The 20,307-nt window shown below is 38.9% G+C and overlaps 1 protein-coding gene across 6 annotated transcripts in view; it reads right to left on the bottom strand.

Moving 5' to 3' along the window:
• PCMTD1 (protein-L-isoaspartate (D-aspartate) O-methyltransferase domain containing 1) overlaps positions 1-18,892 on the bottom strand; it is a 70,071-nt gene extending 51,179 nt beyond the window's left edge. For 3 of the 6 annotated variants that reach the window (XM_019712565.2, XM_019712566.2, XM_074318926.1), the window contains exon 1: positions 18,753-18,892. The gene's annotated coding sequence lies outside the window, so the exon portion shown is untranslated. Of the gene's footprint in view, positions 1-1,117; positions 1,227-18,752 lie in introns of all 6 variants that reach the window. The other 3 variants (XM_074318924.1, XM_074318925.1, XM_019712564.2) reach the window with 2 other exon arrangements.
• Between the last annotated feature and the right edge of the window lie 1,415 nt (positions 18,893-20,307).

The following is a 20,307-nucleotide window of genomic DNA, read 5'->3' as shown; positions in this document are numbered from 1 at the left end:
ACCACTACATTTAATCTTCACTGTTACTAGTCCTCTAGCAATCATCTTCTGGAAAAGGCCAGACAGTAAATATTTTAGGATTTGCAGGCCATAGTTTCTGTTACAACCACTGAACTCTGTACCTGTAAAGCAAAAGCAGCCACAGACATGTAAATTAAAGAGTATGGCTATGTTCCAAAAATTTATTATTTATGGACACTTAAATTATATATAACTTTCACATCATAATGTATTACCCCTTTCTTCCCAACCACTTACAAATAAAAACACCACTCTTTGTAGGCTATGCAAAAACAGGCAGTGGTCCAGGTTTGACCCATGGGCCATAACTTGTTAATACCTACCAGTATCACTTTCTTCCCAAAGCAAATAGGTCCCATGAACAGGCTTCACTCTCCAACTCTTCATTATCCTCAATTCCTCATTCTAACTTTCTGCCTTACTCCTTTTGCAAACTCCTGACCTTGGACCAATCCAATCATCTCCCTTTTCTGTGGAGTGTTTTATACTGTGCATTGTTAGAGAGGAAAGAAATCCACTACTTGGATTGGTACCACTAAATATTTATGTTCCTCAATCTCAGCTGGAATTTCAGTAACACCCAGCAATACCTCTGTGTCTTTATTCACCTGTGACTCCCATCTCCCATAGCAAACTCATTACTACTGCCATAATCCTCTCAAGAAGGATATCCTTTATTGAACAAATGGTTGTATTTCATCTTCCACAGAAAAATAGGCCAAGAAACAAAAGCCTTGAGTTCCCAGGTTGCTATGCTAACCCCACCCCACTTGACAACAGCATTACAAATATGGCTGCATTTGTGCAGGCATCCACAGACAGAGTATGAGTTCAACTGCTGGAACGACAGACCTATTTTGTCTACTTCATTAGAATTTAAGTACCCTACTAAATAACTACATGTATCAGAAGCCTAGCACGCAACCAACTGTTTTACAATTATCACTCAATCATTCTAAGAGTCCCCCCTTTCCTCCAACAAATCTTCTCAAAGCCCACCTCCAGGACATTTAGATGCCTATCTCAGTCAGCTCAGGATGCCACATCAAAATACCATAGACTGGGCGGCTTAAACAACAGAAAAGAATTTTCTCACGGTTCTGGAGGCTGGAAATCCAAAATCAAGGTCCAGCATGGTCAGTTTCTGGTGAGGACTCTCTTCCTGTCTTGTAGATGGTTGCCTTCTGAGTTCTCACATGCTTTTTCTTGGTGTGTAAGGAGAGAAATAACAAACTTTCTGGTGTCTCTTATAAAGACCTAATGGATCAAAGCCCCACCCTTTTGACCTCACTTTACCTTAATTACTTCTCTAGAGGCCCCACTGTCAAAAACAGCTACAGTCAGGGTTAGGGCTACCACACTATAAATTTTGCAAGGATACATAATAGTGCCTTTTCCCATGTTTTCAAAACACCTTTTAAATCTATCTCTATATCACTTCTCCACAAGGTTATTATTCTTTTTCCCACCCACTTGACTGTGGCCTCTTCAAGGGAAGGCTTTACATACTATTCATTTTCCTGTTTATTTCTAGCACTTAGCAGAAGGCCTGATATCCAGGAAGCAATCAGTAAGTGACAGACTAAATGAATGAGCAAAATATCTTTGGCATGACATTCATTTAATCAAAATGAAAGGGTGAGACCAATACTTAAGAGTTACACACACTCCATAGGCTAATTGTTTTGCCTCTGAGGTTGCCTTATAACAAAGAGGAGCTAATTCAAGACCCTAACATATAAATAGTTTAGTTCCCCAATTATTTAAGATATGAAAAAAACAGCAGACATTATCTATGCACTGGACAAGTTATATGCTCCACTGCATATTAATATAGCCTGCTTTGGGGTATATTTCATTGGAGAAGAGACAAAAGCCTTAAGGAGCTTACAATTTAGTTGGTAATACTACATTTTAAAAAAAGGGGGGGGAAGGTAAATGCTTCAGGAGTTAAAAATAAAAGCAAATCACTAAGAAATGCAATAGCCAGAGAAAGATAAACCTGTGATACCAGAAGTATTATCACGAAGTATTAAAACTTACAAGTAATTGTCAATGGCTTAAATTAATGTCACTATAAGGTGGGAACCAGAGAAGATGCTGTAGAGATATTGCAGTCCCCGGAAAAAGGTATAGAAGAGTTGATATTTCAGTGTCCTCAGGATGGGAAATGGGGACATTACTATTAGTAGAAAAATTAGATAGATACAAAGACAGAAAGACAGACAGACAAGGTCACAAATAGAGATAGACATACAAACACAGGGAGAGGAAAGAAATTCAATTTTTTCAGAATTATTAATGCAATATTAAGCCACAGTAAATTTTTAGAAAAGCAAATATTCTAAGTAGTTTTGCAAATACTACATAAGGAGGTACACAAAGTCTGGTAAAATGCTCAACAGAGTTAAAAAATGGGTTCAGAAAGTCAACCTGAAAAAAACCTAGGCATGAATATCACATTTTCTAAATCATTCCCCCTTGATCTACAGACTATGGAGCATAGGTTACAAGTATTTTTTGGCATCTTAAATTCTTAATAGTTGTAGTAATAGCAGTAAAATGAGGCCAAATCAAAAACGGTATTGTTGACAATTGAAATCTCATTCTAGATTTAAATTTAAAATTTTGCATCCATTACAGCAAAGGCATAATCCATAGTTCCCTGTGCATATAAACCCAAACAAAATACAGCACCTTAATATTTGTGAAAAGCAAGACAAGAAAAATAATCAAAATTATAAAGAAAACCCTAAAATTATCTAGTTTACCTGTCACTCAAAGGGCATGACTACTTGTTCAAGGTTTTACTGACAGAATTCATGGCTCCAAGCATTTTGGTTAAGTTTCTTTCAAACACATCATAAAAATTCCAAAAGTGACACCTTTTCTGAGATAAAATGCCTTTGCTGTTTTTAAAACAACAAAAACTTTTATATTGTTAGACTAAACCAGGGAAGTGTAAAGTACCTCCTCCTAAAATTGTAGATAGAGCCACTAATCTGAGTCAGTGTATTGAAAAGAAGCAGTGCTCAAATATTTGGGCCAGGGACTATGACTCTATTTTGACATTTAAATGTGAGAGAACACAGGAGGCAAGGAAGAAATAGCTGCCTGGGAACAAAACACAAAAGTAAGAAATACCGGGTTTCCCTGAAAATAAGACCTAGCCGGACCATCAGCTGTAATGCGTCTTTTGGAGCAAAAATTAATATAAGACGCGGTCTCATTTATTAGAGCTGACTGTCCAGCTAGGTCTTATTTTCGGGGAAACACGGTAGCCTCTAAGTCAAAAGGAGTCTTATCATTTCAGCTGTTAGAAAAGTTTCTAAATGACAATGGGAGCAAAAGCAATGGAGATATGTTTTAAGAAAAGCATACAGCACAGTACATTGCCCTGATTCGACCAGAGATTGAGTACTAAACAAAAATATTCTACTTTCAGAGAGTAAAATGGTGGATACCAGGATACGGGGGATTGGGGAGAATAAGATTCATCTTGTTTGAGGGTACAAACTTGCTACAAGTAGTAAATAAGCCAGAGATCTAATGCATAGTACAATGGATATTATTTTACTATAATGGACAATATTTTACTATAATTATGTAATGTGAGAAATATCGCTACAAAGACAATCTTATTACAATGTATCAAAGTAAAACACTGTACACCTTAAATTTACACAATGTTATGTGTTACATTCATTCAATGAAGAAATTAATTCCCACTGATGGGTAATGTTGTGCCAGAGTATGGGTAGATGGCAACAGAGACACAATGCAGGAGGAAACGGCTTTGCTTCCTGGTCAGCCACCCTGCTTGGCAGGCTCCTACAGTACATAACCATTATCCAGCACCAGGTTCCTGCAGTGCCCTCTCTTGGACCAGGTGAAATCGCTCTGTGAGAATCTTTCCCTAGTAACCCAGAGAGCAGATTTCAGGCAAATTCCATCAAGGAGGCACTCACTACAGCAACCTCACAGCCATCCGATGAGCCACACATCCTCTCAACCAGGTCTGGATCTCAGGCCTGGATGGATCTCTTCCTTGGGTGCTCATTTCTAGCCCTAGGGGTTGTGGCTGCTCCTTATTTCTATACTCTTGAGAGCTCTCTTTACTTACTAGCCAATCCTGTTATAGTTAGTAATTTTTTACATACATTAAACTCTCCTTATTCACTGGTTTGTCTTTCCTGGTTGGATTAGACTGATACAATCCTGAAAACCAGAAAGACTACACTCACATCAATCAAGGAATGAAGGACACGCAGTTAGACAATAAAAGGAACTAGAATACAATAGACCCTCATATTTTGTCAGCCAAAACATCCACAGTCCCTTGGATTTGACTTTAATTGCTATATCCCACAAACACCTCCTTTTTTAAACTTCTAAGTATTTGGGTGGTCTTTATCTTAGTTTCTTAGCAAAATGTTAAACAGTTGTCATTAGCTTTTCTGTGCTATGAGAATTGTCCATCCTGATCACCGAGGAAAGTTGGATAACTAACAGTGATACAGTACAGAGAGCAGCAGCTGTCAATTCGGTCATCGTAAGTTGCTGCTCAGGAAACCCCTGAGAGTCAAACTTTTGGAGAGGAGCATGTTATAGTGGCCTCATCTCCTGGGAGTCAGCTTGAACATGAGCTTGTTAACTGAAGCACATGATCTTTCTGGTGCCCTTCTTTTTCCCTCTATGATTAGCACACCTGGAAAAGGACAAAATAAAACCACTGAAAAGCTCATTAAATCTGATGTAGGCATGGTAGGCAGGCTAAAATTAGAAATCCACAAAGGAATAAAGGAGCAGCGAAACAGCAAAGCCAAATTCTTCAAACAAATGCCAGGGAAAAGGAATAGCAAAGGTTATTTTTCATTAGTGGAATCTCAAATTGAAAAAAAAAAAAAAAAAAAAGACTATCAAAAAACATTTATTGGATTAAAGCAGTCCCAGAGTTGTAGGAACACAGAGAAAAACTAAATATATAATAAAGAGGCACTAAAGAATTCAATAAATTTGTTATATCACTCATTTAGCAGAAAACAATTTTAGAAGAAAGCAACAGCAAATGACATACTTTGCTACTATACTAAAAATGAAATACACTGAACACTGAAGAAGGGTGCTAATTACCTGAAAGACAGTCTTGTTTCTAAAGGGCATTTGTTTTATTTTAATGTGTGTTGGATGGGAGGTGTGTGTGTTTTGCAGGAACAAAAATACTTTCAAAGATAGTAATTTTTAGTTATTTGTCTTATCCAACTACCTTACTGTAACTTCTCCAAACTTGTAAGTGGTAAGTTGTGGGGACAGAGTCCCAGAGAGCAGTTCCCAAGCTCTCGGCCTCACATGAAAGGCGCTGACTCGGGTAGTAGATGGCCGTCAGCTGTAACCAGTTAGCCACTGATATAACTGCCACGGCTGCGGTGGTTGGAGAGTCGGAAGTCGAGAGAGTCGAGTCAGTGAGTCGGTTGGTTGGCAGGCAGAGAAGCGGACAGCAGGTCGCGCATCGTGTGGCTCCTGTCTCCTGTGTCTCCAAACCAGTCACCTGTGAGACTATAGTGGTATGACTCCCCAACTCCCATAGGTAGGTGTTCCTTTTTGGCCTAGCCATATCCTGCGTTCTTATGCGGGGAGCGGGACCAGAGACCCCGCAGGCTGCCCCGCACGACAAATGGTGGAGCGAGCAGGGTCCCCCACATGACATAAGTCTAGGGTGGAAATTCATTTTTGCATATTTACAGTGAATGAACAGGGATTATCTTTCTTTCCTACTGAGAATAAAGGTTATATACAACTTCTTCAAGTACAAAACTCTTTCCCCCAAACTGAAAAGACTCCAAGGACCCCAACTTTTGTCAGAAAAGCAATTTAGATAGCTGTTAATTTTGTCACTACCTTCCTCCAACATATTGCCTCAAGGATTTTAGGGCAGGTGTGTACTTCTTTCTCCGCTCTGCTGATTCAAAATTATCCTCCTCTTTAGCACAAACTTTCCAGTGCATTTAATAAGCTTCTAGATTAATTTCAGAGAGGGGGTTCCCACCATCACTTCAAATTTAATATATCTGAAACCAAACCTTCTACATAGCCCCTCACCTTTCAAACTAGCTACTCCTTTCAATTACTCCCATTTCTCTTGGTGACAATCCCATTCTGCCACTACTTATCAATTTTAGCTAGATTACTGTAACTAACTTCAAGATGGTCTTCCGATCTGTGGTTCTCCCAACTTCAATAGCATCCTTTATACCATTTTGATTCACAAGCCTGGTAGACCATTTTTATCATTAAAGAAAGGAAGAAGCTCCAGAAATTCAGAGGTACCTTCGGGACGCTGCTAAAATAATAGGAAATTCCATCTGGCAGGCTCAAGACCACCCCCATTTAAACACAGCAGCACTAGTTTTATCAATTTTGTAAATGTTATCTAAACATTTTGTTGGCTGAAGGGGTTGCTAGGCAATCATTTCCCTAACCAATCAAATGGTCACAATTCACTTACTTGTTTATATTTTCTATCATTGCCATAACAAATTACCACAAATGTAATGGCTTAAAATCACAGAAGTTTATTACAGTTCTGGAGGTCAGAAGTCTGACAGGTCTCACTGGGCTAAGACAAAGGAGGGGTGTAGATAGGGCTGCATTCCCTTCTGGAGGCTCTAGAGGGGGTTGTTCTCCTGCATTTTCCAGAGTCTCCAGTCCCTCTTTCTTTGGCCCTTGACCCTTTCCACCATCTTCAAAGCCAGCAATGTCCAACTGAGTCCTCCTCACTCAGCCTCCTCCTTCCACTTGTAAGGAAACTTGTGATTACACTGAGCCCATCAGCATAACCCAGGATAATCTTTCTACCTTAAAGTCAGCTGATTAGCAACCTTAATTCCTTCCTGCCATATAAGGTAAGATGCTCATAGTTTCCAGGGATTAAAACATAAACATCTTTGGGTACAGGGTACCCAAACTTTATTTGCCCTCTACTCTCCAACAGAATGCTGCTGTATAGAGAATCAAAGAAAGCGGCCCAAATGCATCCCACCTCTCCTATTTCTCACCCAAAATACAGGAAAGGAAATAAGAGATCACAAGGATAATCAGTGGCAAGAGAGACATTCTTATTCCTTGATAGAACTTGGAATTCATTTTTCTTCTATATAATGCATGGTCCCATTCTTAAGACAGCCCAAAGTTCTCTACCTGAAACAATAATAACTATACCATGGACTAACTGTCCAAGAACTTTATGAAGACCCTGGAACTTAATTTGAAGTACCAACTGCAAATACAGCAACAAAAAACAACCTTTCGGTTTAGTTATTATTAAGCCATGTAATCATGTCATTTTGTAAAAGAAACTGTATGCCCAGACCTAACCCTTGAATACATTACCACAAAAAATTTTTTTCAGTATTTCTAATATCTTATACCGTTAGTAGAAATTGTGCCTAAATACAAACTTCAAGCTTAAAACTGATCAGGGCTCAGTCCTGCTTTAATTCCTGACTTCACTTTTAGGGTAGTGGAAAGCTACTATATGGAGTCATTCTGAGTGCTTACAAAAATTCAGTTCAGCATGAGTAAAACCCTGTATATTATATAGTCCAGACCTTTTCTTAGCTTTTGATACCCACCAGGATATTTGTAGCAGATTCAAAACTGTCCAAACTTTAATGTAGTACGATTCCAGGTTGGCCTCAAGATGGAGAACCCTTTTAAAAACAGACTGCCCTTCAGGTAAATGTTTTTTGTGTATCACTAAAAACGAATGGGGAGACACACTAGCCAAAAGAATACTAAGACATTTAGGAGCAGGACTTGGTTTTAATAATGCTCTACATGATAGAAGGTACTAACAGATATGAAAGGAAGTACGCAGACACTGAACTTCATAAATAAGCTTTAGGGCTAACAGTGAGGATAAAATGCCCAGAATAAAATATATTTATGAAGATCTGAACTTGCCCTTACCTTAACAGTGACCATTAATCTCACCGTTGGCCATTAACCTTACTATCAACTATACCTCAGTTTTAAGAATCAAATGAAATAATGTACATATTCAAATTTAGTAAAATGTTTTTTCATCTAGCACTATTGAGAGTAAAAACAATTAAATCTTACATTAAAGATACTGAAAGACACCTTTTAAGTTTCAAAGATTAAAAACAAATTAATGAAAGGCTGTCTATAGTTTAACATTCCACAGTCTTAGAGAATATCCAGCATAATTCGACCATTTCTTGGTGGTTCTGGATCATTATGAGGAACATCACTGATAATGGTGTGTCAGATAAAGCTCAGGGGCCAGTAGGTACAGTAGAAATACTCCGCAATTTAGAATTTTGTCTTTCCCTTTCAATGCAGTAATTTCTCATTTCTTATTTTGTGACAAGATGATTCAAATCTGCTTTATTTTACACACAACTATGCTGGGCCTACTGTAGTGCCACAGTCTGTCCTTGACAGTACAGCAATCACTCTCCTCGCGATCCTTAGGCTTTGTTTGTTTGTTTGTTTGTTGTTTTTTTAAACTCCTTGCTATAATGTCTACAGTAGTGATGGTGAGACTGCCCTAAAATCTGGCCTTTAGTTAAATGGATACTACTGCTGTATTAGGTCCCTCACTCTCTGCCAAGTTTTAGTTGAACTCATAATCTTCAAAAAGTAGTATAACTCACAAAATATTGCTACCTTTATTATTACTGCAACTATCATCTGATAAGTACTTACTGCACACAGAGCTTGGGCTTGTTTTAAATACATTGCCTTAATCTTAACAAAACTTCATCTAACAGCATTATTTTCAAGGATGGAAGGAAACCAAGGAAAGAAATTAAATAACTTGCTTAGGAGGCAGAACCAGGTTTGCACTCTAGATCTAGCTCACACCAAGGCCTGTGTCCTTAAACACTGTAGATCATCTCACAGAAAAGAAGACAGATTCAGGAAAAGGAAGTAGTTTTGAGTCTTAGTTCACACATCTATAAAATGGGAATAATGATACACACCTGCCTCTTTGACAAGATTGTTAAGGTTAAATAAATGGAAAGTTATATGAAAACATGAAAAGGTTAAAGCATCTAAAGATATTAGCCTCTCATACCGCACAATTCCAGGGAGCACCATTCACACAAACACAATATGAGTTTTCCTAAAGTAGTACAGGGAATGCCAATTATATTGGGAAAAGTGTCTCCTGGAGCTGTGCACTGCAGATGTCCATATATGTGTAAGTGTGTGTGTGCGTTCACATATATATAATTTATCTATTAGTGTGAACTGCATTCTTTTTTTCTCTAGATACAATAAAACCAGTGATTATTAACATAGACAGTGATAAATGAACAAGTGTTTAACAAGAAAGCTTTTATGCCATAAACAATCAGGTAGCTCACCTATAAACCCATGGTGATTTCTCTCCCTTTCCTTTGCAATAAAATCAATTTCATGAATGGTTACAGTATACAGATATTTATATTAATCACTGTAGAAAAGCCTAAATCTTTCTTTTCCCATTTCTAATTTCTCTGGTTCATAAACAAAGAAGGAGCCAAATCACTCTATTTGTAGGAAAAAAGTCAAGTCCATTAAAATGGTTTAGAAGTAATTGAGGTAATTCTTTCAAGATGGAATTCACGATACATGTTACGTCACTACGGACCACTACTAGGTGATAAAACTAAAATTATAGTGACTGTCTTCATGTGTTCCAAAGTGTGCTCTTATATGTGAATATCAAGGTGACCACGGGTCATGCAGGGTCTCATGCGGGGTCTCAGCTCCCGCTCCCCACATAAGAATGCAGGATATGGTAAAGCCAAAAAGGAACACCCACGGAGCCATAGACAGGGAGTCATATCACTATAGTCTCGCTGGCGGCTGGGTTGGAGACACAGGAAGCAGGAGGCACATGATCCGCAACCTGCCATCCACTTGTCTCTGCCTGCAAACCCCACTTGCTAGCTGCAATCCGCCATGCTAACTGGAATCCACTCTTGCTAGCTCAGCCACCATCTTGCTAGCCCCCACTTGCTGCTAGTGTAGCCATGGCAGTTATATTAGTGGCCAATGGCTCACTGGTTACAGCTGACGGCCAACTAGCCACAGCTGATGGCCATCCAATCATAGTTGATGGCCATTTACTACCAGAGCCAGCACCTTTCCATGTGAGGGCGAGAGCCTGGAAACTGCACTCTGGGACTCTACCCCACACCACGAATTTAAAAATCCACTCAGTCATCAAGAGACTATGATAAAACATGAGAACTGAATACCAGGACTTAACAGAGGTCACAGGGATAAAATAAACCATCCTTCTAACTACGGTAAAACAAAAACTGTTTTGTACTTCTTTTGAGCTATGACATTTCTAAGAAACTTAAGGTCAGTATTTTAAAGACAGACTACAAAAATACAATGATACATGATCAAAACAAAAGCTATGAACTATTAATCCAAGCACAGGGAGAGATACCCTGACTAATCCTGCACCAACACACTTGCAGCTCTTATCACCAATAGCTAAACCACCAAGGCTTGGCTGTACATGTGTACAAATCACCTGACATGCTAAGCTGAAGCCCTACCACAGCCTTAGTTACCTAGCAAATTATCCAGGTCAGAGAAAACTCAAGCGCTCACATTTTTCATGCTTCCATCACCAAATCTATTTACCTTATAACAGCAACAGGATTTATAAAGCTGGGATTGTCTAGTTATGTTCTCATTAACACAGAAGTCTCTCAGCACTAACTAGAGAATATACCACCCCTTGGTGATAACATTCCTGATAACAGATTTCTTCTTTATCCATATTTTCTAGCCTTTTTACAATGAATTCCTACTGCTATTATATGGGAGACTAAAGCAAAAACAAGTAACCTTTTACTTATTATTTCTACGATGACTAGTAAAGTCTGTATAAGTGACCAAAAGTGAATTATTGGTGTTCAGAAATGAGTCAGTGCAATGGACCAGTGTAAAAAAAAAAAAAAAAAAAATCTAAACCATGTAAAACTAAGCATTATACATGGTACCACCATAAAAAGAAATGACCTAGCACATACCTAAAAACTGTTTTTTGATGCCTATCAGAAACACTCAAATCCCATATATAGGACAGACAAATCACAAAGATAAGATAACACATCACTATTCGGTAAACCAATACTACTATTTTAAAAAAAAACACAGCGTGGGAAACCTGAAATGACTTGCTAGAAGTAACCAGATAGACCATGTACAGAACTTAAGTAGCTGTTACACGTTACACAATAATACTCTGCATTTATAGCACCCTGGTCTGAAGGAATCAAAGAGCATTCACTATTTACCTATCATCACCTATTCACTTATTCCAAAAAATTCTTACTTTATCACCCTTATCATTTGTTTATTTATTATTCAATAGGATTCTGATTGACATTCTTAAGATGCATGAATATGTTATTTTTGTTTCTATATATAGGTCGAGACGAATACACACCACATTGTCAAAAAACCGTTACTCAAGCAACCCATGAGGAACAGATGTGGATGGGGGAGGTTTGCTGAAGGAGGAATTTGCTTAGCTTCATTTATTTCAGTTTAAATTTTATCTTTGAACATACAATACTACAAAAAAATTAATAACCACAGAAAATATATTGCATTGTAAGCCATGACATTTCCTTCTAGACGGATCTTAGCTCATCCCCTGAATAAACAGATTTCCTATGTTAAATACACTAGTATAGGCCATAGTCCCAGAGACCAGCCTCAGATTACTAGTATTTCTAAGCACAGGACTTCTCAACACGTGCAGGGCTGACCCTTGCACAAAGCAGACAACTGGACAGAGCAGATGCTACCAACCACCACAGCCATCCCTATTCTTCCAACTCCACTGCCAACTACAGATTCCAGCAAGCATCTTCCATGTTTCCATCCTTCACTGTGTTACCTTACCCATTAATCATCAGGCCGGAAAAGGAATTAACTTCCTTTCTACCAAGAAACATTCATTTCAGCTTTTAAACTTTATTGTCCCCTACAAGGAAAGATCTACTTTTTCTCTTCCTTCAGTGTTGCCTCAATAGGTATAATAGTAAAAAATTGGAAACCTAAATGCCTATCAGTAGAGAATATGGACAAATAAATTATAATATATATAATCTAATTACATGATATACAACATAATAATTATATAATATATATGTTATATATAATATATTCTCATATATGTATCAGATACTTTGAGGCTGCAAAAAATTGTTTTAAGAATGAAGAAGTTATCTGATACGGAATATTAGAGCTACATTGAGTGAAAAATGGAAGCGAAACACTGCAGTTTACATCACTTTTATGTAAGTGTAAAGAAAAGGGTTTTTACTCATATTTACTTATATACAAATAAATTAATAGTTTATGTGGTTTTTTTTTCCCTATCATTCCAAAGATGAGTCGCTACCTCCCAGTGGGGAAAGTGGAACACTGAGTTTTATAAAACTTTTAGTACCACTTGAACCATGTGACTGACTATATTACCTATTTTAAAAACCAATGAATTATTTTAAACTTGCTTAAAACTTTTATCTTCTGAGAAGTACTTGTGATTACTTTAATACTTTATAAAGTTCACTCCTTTATAATCATGCATTTTAGAAATCCAAAAAGAAACAACAAATGTCTCTACTCACTACCATCACCAAGATATCCTATATTCCAATTCCTAACAGCAAGGATTATATTTTTATTTAATAAAGCAAGAATTACTTATTAAGTGGCTAAACTATAACATAACATGGGATGCAAAGGCAAATATAAGATAAATATATAATTGTAACCTCTGCGTGGTAACCATTAACCTTGGTAGATTCAAGTAAGTCTGAAATTTCCCATGAATCTTTAGGAAGCGAAGAGTTACACATAAGCCATGTAAGGGCATTTCAGCTAATCATATATAGTTGGAGCTTCCTGATATCACCAAAAGGAATAAAACAACACTGCAGTATAGACATAGTTTTATTCTGTCTTTCATATCTGTAAGCATAGAAGAAACTGTGTGGGGCCGGCCCAGTTGCTCAGGCGGTTAGAGCTCCATGCTCCTAATTCTGAAGGCTGGCGGTTCATTTCCCACATGGGCCAGTAGGCTCTCAACCACAAGGTTGCCAGTTCAACTCCTTGAGTCCCACAAGGGATGGTGGGCTCCGCCCCCTGCAACTAATTGAGCACCTTGAGCTGAGCTGCCTCCCAGATGGCTCACTTGGTTGGCGCGCAGGCTCTCAACCACAAGGTTGCCAGTTCGATTCCTCGACTCCCGCAAGGGATGGTGGGCAGCGCCCCTGGCAACTAAGACTGAACATGGCACCTTGAGCTGAGCTGCCGCTGAGCTCCCGGCTGGCTCAGTTGGTTGCAGCACCGGGCTCTCAACCACAAGGTTGCCGGGTTCGACTCCCTCAACGGATGGTGGGCTGCGCCCCCTGCAACTAGCAACCGCAACTGGACCTGGAGCTGAGCTGCACCCTCCACAACTAAGACAGAAAGGACAACTTGACTTGGAAAAAAGTCCTGGAAGTACACACTGTTCCCCAATGAAGTCCTGTTCCCCTTCCCCAATAAAAAATCTTAAAACAAAAAACTGTTGAGGCCGAGAGCTTATGAGACTATCGTGAAAATGTGTCAAATTCAACAGCATGGAAGAGAATCCAAATGCCAAACCATTCTCAGACATGTGCATACAGAAAAGGAAAACTAAGTTTTTAAAAATAAACAGCTTATCATAATTACCTGGTAATCAATCTGAAAATAAAGAACTCATCTGATAGCCTACAACAAAAACATGTGGTTTTGCTACATATACACACAATTAAAAACTCTAATGAATTAGCATTTAGCAACTAAAATAAAATACTACTTAAATGCCATTAAAGGGGCAGTTGATCCCTTTTCATATTTGTTCACACACATTTCCTGAGTATCCATTGGGGAGATACAAGGAACAATAAGACAGGGTTTTCTGCTTTCAAGCATTTTATAACTACTACTTTAGAGTACTCAAAAACAAATTCAGAGTAGAAAGTTATCAAGAGGTTAAATAACTATATGAATGAAAGACCTCACTAACTATCACACAGTTAGGGAAGAGGGAGCTCTAGAGAAATATGGTATTCGAGCTAGCCTTTCATGGAGGTCTTCTAAAGGCAGAGATAGGAAAGGGAGAAAATTCCAAGTGAAAATGTATGAGAAACCAAAAAGGCTTGGTTTTAGAAAAATGTAAAATTAAGTTAGAATAAAACAATAAATAAATTTTAAAAGGAGCACTGGGGCCAAATAATGACGTTTTGGAAGACAACACTGAGGAACAAGGACTTAATTCCAGAATAGACCTGCAGCCACTCAGTGGAGGTACAGTGGTCAAGAACACAGATTTGGAAATTAAGACATGCTTGGGATTCAAATTCCAGTTCTTTTACCTACTAATAATGCCTTCAGGCTCATGAATTCTCAGTTTCTTCATCTGTAAAGTGGGATAACAGTATCTACAACATAAAATTATTGTGAAGGCCAAATGAGAACAAAGCATTCAAGAGTGGCTGACAAAACATTCAATAGTGTTTGGGTTTTTTCTGTTTTGTTTGCTTTTGTTAGGCAGAGAAAACATGATTAGGGCTGCATTTAGGACAATTAATTTGATAACAGTATGCATGATAAATGGCAAGACCTAGAGATTATGAATGTTTCCTGTTAATGGCAGTTGATGCAAAGGGATTAAAAGTACTTAGCTGATGGGAAAATAGAAAAGAGGCAGGAGAATCAGGTACCACAACACAATAAAATGACAAAAAATTGTTTCTGAGAAAAGAGGAGAATGAAGAATTAAAAATTACTTGATTGTGAGCCTAAGAAAATATTTAAGGTCATTAATATAAGTAAGGAAATGAGGGAAGAATTATTAAATTTGCAAAGGAAACAGTTTAATTTTGAATCATTGATTCAAGATAACAAGAGGACAGGCACTTAAAGAGTTTATCTAGGAGAACAACAAAAGGCAAGTCTGAAGCTCAGAAAAAGAAAATGAGGCTGGTGAGGCAGCACTGGGGCCTCAACAAACAGGAGAGAATGAAGAGTGGAAACCATGGGTTTGTGTGTGACCAAAAAGGAGAAAACAGAACTCTAAAAAGATGAGCACTCAATCTAAGGTAACATCTGTATTTCAGAAGTGAGGTGAGGAAATGAAGAAAGGCTGCAAGGAGGAGGAGTCTGAGCTACTGGCTTGGAAAAATAACAAAAGACAAAGACTTCCCAGCACTTCATATTCCATTGCTCTTCTGATGCTCATTTTTACTTCAGATTATAATTTGAACTGATTTATGATAATGTGATTATAGGTTTTTGAGACCTGCAAGTTACTGAAAAGTGTTCATTATTCCAACTCAACCCCCAGGACACAGCTAACACAGGACAATAATTATAATTAGCTACTATTTTCAGTATGTCAAAGCTCAAAGAGTTGTAATATTTAAATTCTCATATTCCTTGACATCCACCCACACTTTTGACTCCACTGATAACCCACTCTTCAAAGAAAAACTCTCTCTTTGAAAACTTGACAGCCAATTTTCAGGTTTTTCTCCCCCTGTATTTCAGCTTCTCTTTCATCTTAACCAGTTCTCCCTAAAAACAGAACTATCAAGGACCAGGTCCTTTATGAAATATCACATAGTTGTTTTATACAATTAGTTTTAAACCCCAACTAGATTTTAAACTCTAGGTCATACCTGATGCTTCTTTTGCTGTCATTCATAGGACCTAAATAGTTTGATTTTTGGCTACTCACGAATATATGTCCCCAAAAGGATTTTCAGGCTAAAATGGAAAATAAACTTTCTATTTCTTCCCATCAGTCTTAATGAAGCTCTCTTTCATTAATTTTTGAGCGCACACACTCGCGCGCACACACACACACACAGCATTGGATCCCTCCAATTCTCCAATAGCTGAAATTCAATAACCTTAGCATATTCTAAAGACATCTTTCTGGTATGGGAACATTTTTGTGTCCCACAGCTATAAAACCACTCAGATCCAGTGTTAAGGTATCCAAGAAATAATGGATGGCAGATAAGCCATTTAGATGTGAATCTAATTACTATCCTTAACAACTGCCAAAAATGAAAGCTCAAATATTTTCCTATATGTTTTTTTCCTCAAGTACATATTACAACTTTATTAACTTCAGTATTTGCCATATTTCTTTAAACTACACAGTTGTCACATCTGCTGGAAAATTGAAACAGATTAATGTACCATAATATTATGACACATACTCTATTAAATTGTCTGTCATGACGCATTTTTAAGAGTTTATAAAATACCAAAAATGAAATAGGCATATTTTAATCTTTTTAGGTCCCTCTTTGTACTCTTTCATCATATTAGCTTATAGTTTACAAAGAATGCAACTGTGTTAATAAAAATGTTAAATGCAATGAGATTATCCATCAAGTTTGTAAGGAACAAAAGCACCTGTAGGAGATATAATTTATTATCATATCCAAATTTACCAGGGCATCAAGCAGAATGACTAAAACAACACATTCCTCCATCTTTGGTATCAGCTGAAAGAATTTAATATTTTAATAATACACCACAAGAAACCTCATCAAAAAAGACATCATTTGAGTTTCACACTATTTAACCCTTTAGATTATTTTTCAATGCACATAATTATATTCATGTCTCTATTTTATAAGGAACATTTCCAACCAAAAAAGAGGAGGAAATTTTGTAAGGTAGTCTTCACTAATGGGAGGCAGCATGGCAGAGAAGAAAATGTAGGTTCTTGGATTAAGCATGCCTGAGTCTAATGCAGTCACCATATCTAAAAGGGCAATGGGATCTTGAAAAGCTTAATCTCTCAGAGCCTCTGTTTATTAATCTATAGAATGGAGAGAATGCCACCCTATGTTGTGAAAAATACATAAAAGCGAGTAATGATAACTGAAATGCCATGGATAGTTTTAATTCCTTTTAAATACAGTTCCCCAAATAATAAAATGCTACACAAAGGAGCCTGATTTCAGGCTATACATGTTTAGAACCAGACTGTTCTTGGTGATTATCTTACTCAGTTGTTTTCCCTGGAAGCACCAATATGAATACACAGTACATTTTTAATAAATACAAGTCAGTGATTACATCAACAAAGCTTCCAGCTCTTCTGCACATAGAAATATAAAATGTAACAGAGAGCCTAGCTTTCTGTCAGCTAGTAAGCAGTGTAGTTATCCTTCCACTTATGGCTTACTCCCTATGGGTTACTATCAAAATATTTAATCCCTGGCTTTTTTTTTTTTTTTTAACCTATCTGAAATACAAACTTCTAGCCACTGGCCTTCTACCTTACCTCTTCTTCACACATGAATCAGTTCATGTTTAAGGAATTTAATTTGTTTTCAACTGACCATACGGAATTTAAATTTACTCTGAAAAACGCACTTACAAAAACAAAAGTAAACTATTTTAGTAACCTGCTTTATGAAGTCATCCAAGCCTCATGTAAACTTCCATTAAGTTCTATGTAAACATATTACTCAACTTGTCTAACATCTAAGTATCCCCATCTGTCCTTAGACATTCTGAAAGTTTTACCCCATTATGTTTCAAAATATTGGTGTGTAGGTCTTTTAAAAGCTATTTAAAAGCTAAAAGATTATAGAAAAATTGCAGACAATGCTCAGCAATAAAAAAATACATAACTTGCATAACTTGTAGCTTTTAAAAAGAATGAAGTATGCAATAAAATAAAGGAATATCTTTAAGTATCGTTGGCTAATAAAAACTATATATACTACATATGATCCCAATTTTACTTTAAAAAAATACTTCTTATATGCACAGAAAAACCCTGAACGGCTAAACAACCACACTTGAAAACTGATTACCCTGGCTAGTAGTAAGAGGAGGAAAAAGGTGTGTGTGGGGGCGGGGTAAGGGGGAGAGACGTCTTCATTGTTTGGCTGCTTAATTTTTTCTTAAAGAGCACGTAGTACCTTTGTAATTTAAAAAAAATAACAAAGAAAATTACTAGTAAAAAATCATACTTTCTCCTCCTACTCAAATTCTTCTAACTTGTAATTTAAAAATATAGTTATGATTTCTAAATTTTAAAAAAAGAACGTATAAAAACAATACTAGAAGTTAAAAAAAATCTTGGATTTGCAAAATTACTCCCTCTGATTCTTCTACTCATGGGTCCTCTCTAGGCTGGTGTTTAAAATACCCTAAGGACGGGCACCACACTTATACGGTAGTAAACGCTCAAACGAAAAACAGAAAGAAAATGTTAGCGCCTACTCTAGCTTCTTAAATTCCTTCCCAGCCCCAGCCCCCAAGGCTTCCCCGAGCTTACGTAGGTTGGATTCTCCTCCTTCAAAATCAAAACAACAACAGTAAGTCACGGGGTGAATCTGAAAAGGCCCAAAAGGGCCCGCGGGTGTCTGAGGACCCAGCGTCGCCGAATCTGTAGTCCCCGAGCCGGTGAGAGCCACAGGACAGTGAGGCCCCTCTCAGCGCCTGGTCCCCGACCTCCCAGCCACTTCGAAACCAATCCGACTCCCTCAACCCCCTACCCACCTAGATTCCCTGGCCGCCAACCTCCCGACCTCCCTCGAACCTTCGCCGCCCACCCGATCCATGCAAGCAGGACACGCTAACCCGCACGACCCCGAGCCCGGGGGCAGCGGCGTTACCTGCGGTAAAGCGGTTGGTCCGGCCCGCAGTAGCGACGCGCAGTCAGGCGACCGCAGCCACCGCGACAACAACACGACCGCCAATGCCGCCGCCGCCGCCGCCGCCGCCGCCGCCACCGCCGCCGGGGGAGGGGTAACGCCTGGACTACCAGCTGAGAAAGCAGGACTGTCGCGGCCTCGGGAGTAGTCGGAAACCTGGGCATGCGCGGAGAGTCGCAGGCGGGAGAGCCTCCAGTTTAGGACACCAAAGTCAACAAGGCCCGGGGACGCCCCCATCCGGCTCCGCCCCCTCTGGAATCGCTCCGCCCCCAGGCCCAAACAACGCGAGGTCTTGACAGGGGCTTGGGTACAACAGTGGTTGGGAGAGTTCCCGCGAGAGCAGGACTGTAGCCTCCCCCCACCTTCTCTCCGAGGCGTTTGGATGCTCTGAGGCTGAGTGGCCGCGAGGCAGGCAGTGAGGAAGGAGTGGGAGGTGGTGATGGGGCTTTCCTCAGGGAGGCCGTTCGACTCCTTCGTGCCCCAGAGCAGGGCCTCTCGAAGTCAGAGCATTTTCGAGGGTGATTCCCCGCAGGGTAATTCTGCTGAGGCTTTTGTGGAGCGTGCTCCCCAGTTTTTGTGAAGAGCGAAGGATTTTTCTGAAGATTGTGTCTTGAGAGTTTCTCCATCTCCAGTTAACGCTTTGGACTCCGGGGGCCGCGCGTTTCCGTGGTGGCCTCGGCTTATTCGACGCCTTCCTGAGTATTTTCCCGTAAAGCCCGCGTTCTCGGCCTGGCTCGGGACTTGGGCTTGTTAGTCCCACGGCTAACTTGTGTTTGACATTCAACAAATTGAGACCGGTGAAGGTGGTGTGCTAAGCAAGTTTCTCTTGGCTTGCTTAAACATCCCATAGCCCGTTACCAGAAGGAAAGGTTTTTGAGGAAGAGGAATAGAAAGTTAAGAGAGGAGACTTAAGGTCAATAGAGCTGGGAAAATGCTGTCCCATGAACCTACCCAGTAAACAAGCTATTCATAATTTTAAGAGTGAGTTTTAGCATGTATAAAAGGCAGTGTGTGTTCTTGTAAGTACTGTAATTTTTGTGCAGTGTTCTTTCCTATTCACTAATCAATCTTTGTGTGTGTGTGCCTCTCCAGCCCACTAGTAGGCTTGCATTACTTGAATTCTATTCGGTTTTGATTTTCAGATGTGTTATCAGAGATTGTAGATTACAACATCCTTAATGCCCAGGTTACTGTTTCCCACCATAGTTTATTTGTGTGCAGAAGTGTTTAATTAATAACTAGTGAAAGAAGTGCATGCAAGCAAGGTCAAAGCAGAAATCACAAAATAACTTGCCAACAGGCACCAAATTGCTGCTGAGGTGGTGTGCCATTCAATTCAACTTTTATTTGGGCTTAAAATTTAATAAATGCATATCCATTGGACGTTTAATTCCTAACTGCAGAATCTCAACTCATCTGTCTTCTGGATTAGAGCCTCTGGTCACTGAGTTTTTGGCATTTTGCCTGCTCTCAGGCACTCCTAACTGTGATGGAGTTATTTAACAATCTGGGAGGA

The sequence above is a fragment of the Rhinolophus sinicus genome, linkage group LG14 (assembly GCF_036562045.2).
Source record: "Rhinolophus sinicus isolate RSC01 linkage group LG14, ASM3656204v1, whole genome shotgun sequence".
NCBI classification, from domain to species: domain Eukaryota; kingdom Metazoa; phylum Chordata; class Mammalia; order Chiroptera; family Rhinolophidae; genus Rhinolophus; species Rhinolophus sinicus.
Note: the sequence above shows the minus strand (reverse complement) of the source record. Positions and strands in the feature narration are given on the sequence as shown.